This window comes from Zalophus californianus, chromosome 11, assembly GCF_009762305.2.
Source record: "Zalophus californianus isolate mZalCal1 chromosome 11, mZalCal1.pri.v2, whole genome shotgun sequence".
Lineage (NCBI taxonomy): Eukaryota > Metazoa > Chordata > Mammalia > Carnivora > Otariidae > Zalophus > Zalophus californianus.
Genome location: NC_045605.1, coordinates 74,454,375 through 74,458,230, shown reverse-complemented (window position 1 = coordinate 74,458,230; position 3,856 = coordinate 74,454,375). Strand labels below are relative to the sequence as shown.

The 3,856-nt window shown below is 33.2% G+C and overlaps 1 non-coding gene across 1 annotated transcript; it reads right to left on the bottom strand.

The window, feature by feature from the left end:
* Positions 1-2,842: 2,842 nt before the first annotated feature.
* On the bottom strand, positions 2,843-2,949 carry LOC113915557. Its single transcript, XR_003517711.1, has one exon. It is a non-coding gene; the product is annotated as a U6 spliceosomal RNA (small nuclear RNA).
* Positions 2,950-3,856: the final 907 nt, after the last annotated feature.

The window sequence follows — 3,856 nt, the reverse complement described above, 5'->3', positions numbered from 1 at the left end:
TAGCAAGGTTGCAATATGTAAGTCAATATAAAAAATCAATTACATCTATCTACTAGCAATGAACAATCAGAAATTAAATTTTTAAATGCCATTTGCAATAGCACCAAAAAATATGAAAAAAACCATGAAATAAACCTAACCACATATGTGCAAGATTTATGTGCTGAAAACTATAAAACACTGATGAGAGAAATTAAATACCTACATAAATAGATATATCATATTTATGGATTACAAGACTCAATACTGGGAGGATGTCAACTCTGCTCAAAGTGATCTTTGTATTTTAAATCAATCTCAATCAAAATCCCACTAGGATACTTTACACAAATTACAAATCAAAAACTTATTACAAATTTAACATAGAAAATCTGGTACCTCACCTGATCCCAGAGTCCTCGGATCGAGTCCCACATCGGGCTCCTTACTCAGCGGGGAGCCTGCTTCTACCTCTGCCTGCTGCTCCCCCTGCTTGTACTCTCACTCTCTAGCAAATAAATAAATAAAATCTTTAAAAAAATGGTACCTAAAATAGTCAAAACAACTTTGAAAAAAAATCAGAACATCAACTAATTTCAAGGAACCCTCATGCACTGTTGGCAGGAATGTAAATTGGTACAGCCACTGTAAAAAAGAGTATGGTGGTTCCTCAAAATATTAAAAATAGAAGTACCATATGATCCAATAATTCCACTATTGGATATTTACCCAAAGAAAATGAAAACACTAATTTGAAAAGATAAATGCAAACCCATATTTATTGCAGCATTATTTACATAGCCAAGATATGGAAGCAACCTAAGTGTCCATCAATAGACGAATGGAAAAGGAAAAGATGGTATATATAAACAATGGAATATGATGCAACCATAAGAAGGATGAGATTGCGCCATTTGGAAACAACATGGATGGACCTAAAGGGTATTATGCTAAGTGAAATTAATCAGACTGAGAAAGACAAATACCATGTGATTCCATTCATAAGTGGGATCTAAAAACAAGTAAACAAATGAATAAACAACAAAAAAAGCAGAATCAGAGGTATATATACAGAGAATAATCTGATGGCTACCAGAGGGAAGAGGGGGCATGGGAGAGTGGGCAAAATAGGTGAAGAGTGAGGTAGATACAGCCCTTCGTGTTATGGAATAAATAAGTGACAGGAATAGAAGAAACAGTATAAGGAACACAGTCAATGATACTGTAATAGGGATGTAATGGGACAGATGGTAGCTACCCTTGAGGTGAACATAATGTATAAACTTGTTAAATCACTCTGTTGTACACCTGAAACTAATGTAACATTGTGTATCAATTATACTTAAAAAAAAAGACTTACTATAATGCTACACTAATAAAGATAGTGAGATAGTCAAGTAAATATAGATATGTAGATCAATAAAACAGAATAGAGGGCCAAAAATTTGCCACAGGTATAGTCAACTGATTTTTGACAAAGCTGTCCAGGTAATGGAGTGGACAAAGTGTAGTCTTTTCAGTAAATGGTGCTGGAAAAATGGAACATTTATATGTCAAAAAAATTAAAATTAAATAAAATCTCAATTTTTATTCACCACATAAACAAAAGTTAACCCCAAATGGTCACAGACCTAAATGTAAAGCCTAAAACTATAACATTCCCAGAATAAAACATGAGAAAATATCTTTATGATTTTATATCAAGCAAATATTTTTTAAATTTAAGACAGAAAAACTATGAATCATAATAGAAAAAAACTGACTAAATGGGCTTAATAAAAATTTTAAATTTCTGTTCTTTAAGACATTTCTAAGAAAAAAATCAAATCACAGAGAGAAAATATTTGCAAAAAAATTGATAAAGGACTTATACTCAGAATGTTTAAAGAAATCTTTATAACTCAGTAAGAAAAAAATTTTGATTAGCAAAGTATTTGAACATACACATCACCAAAGAAGAGATCTGAATGACCAATAAGCACATGTAAACATGCTAACATCATTAATTACGAGAGAAAAGCAAATTAAAACCACAATAAGATGCCACTTGTTAAAATGGCTAAAAGAAAACAAAGCATGGGGCACCTGGGTGGCTCAGTCAGTTAAGCATCTGCCTTTGGCTCAGGTCATGATCCCAGGGTCCTGGGATCGAGCCCCACATCGGGCTCCCTGCTTAGTGGAGAGCCTGCTTCTCCCTCTCCCTCCACCTGCCGCTCTGCCTATTTGTGCTCTAGCTCTCTGTTAAGTAAATTAAAAAAAAAAAATCTTTAAAAAAAAAAGAAAAAGAAAACAAAGCTGACAGTAAAAAGTGCAAGTGAGGATGTGGAGCAAATGGAACTCTCATACATTGTTGTGAATATATACAACAGTGTAGTCACTTTGGAAAACAATCTGACAGCTTCATATAAAGGTAAAATTTGTGCCTACCATATGACCCAGCAATTCCACTCCTAGCTATTTACCCAAGAGGAAGGAAGACATGCATATACATAAAACCTATAGGTGATTGTAGCTGGCAACTTCATTCATAATCACTAAAAATCAGAAATAACCCATATGTTTATCAACTGGTAAATATGGATAAATAAAGTTTGTTAAATCCAACTACTCAACAATGAAAAATACTACACAGAAATGAAAATGAATGAATTACTGATACATGTAATAACATGATGAATCTCAAAAGCATCATGCCAAGTCAAAGAAGTCACACACAAAGGCTACATGCTATATGGTTCCATGTATATGATATTTTATTACTTGTTTCATTGTTGTTTCTGGAGATTTTCTGTTTCTTTTTTGTCTTTATCACTTTTGGTCTTTCCACTCAAAGAGTCCCCTTTAATATTTATAGACTTTTTAAAATAATATGAAATTCTTTGCAAATTTGTGTGTCATCCTCGCTCAGGGGCCAAGCTAATCTTTTCTGTGTCATTCCAATTTTGGTATATGTGCTGCCCAAACAGGCACTATATGATATGTTTTTTTTAAAGACAAAACTATAAGCAACAGGGTCAGAATTGCCAGGGATTAACATGAGGTAACATTTTGGGGATGATCAGACTATTTTATATCTTGAGTGGTTGGTCGTTACATATCACAAAACTCATTGAGCTATACATCTACAAAGGGTGAATTTTAAAAATGTTTGAATGTACACACAATTGTATGATTGCATCCTTTGCAACTATTAAAATAGTTGCAAAGAACTATTGTGCAAAGAACCCCCTTGCACTGTTGGTGGGAATGCAAACTCTAGGAAATACACACACACACACACACACACACACACACACATTTTCTTGAGTTCCCCATATGACCAATTATATAATCTATAAATAATTACAACTTTCTCTACTTTTTCGATTTTTTATTTCATTTCTTCATCTGGTATTTTATTATTTAGAAGAATCTTGCTGAGATACACAATATATATATGGGGGGAGGACAAAGGGAGAGGGAGAAAGAGAATCTTAAGCAGCCTCCACGTCCAGCATGGAGCCTGACATGGGGCTCAATATCACAACCCTGAAATCAGGACCTGAGCTGAAATCAAGTGTGATGCTTAATTGACTGAGCCACCCAGGCACCCCTATTTGAGCATATGTTTAAAAGAGTGATGTAACATACCCAAATAGGGTTTATTTTAAAATTTCAAAAATGATTCAACATAAAATAATCTATTAACATCCATTCCTGATTTAAAAAAAAACCTCAATAAACAAAAAAAGTAATAATGTAATTTACTATGCTACTAAAATATAACATTATGAGGAATTACCTGAAATTCTCAGCAAGATTCTTCTAAATAATAAAATACCAGATGAAGAAATGAAATAAAAAATCGAAAAAGTAGAGAAAGTTGTAATTCTTTATA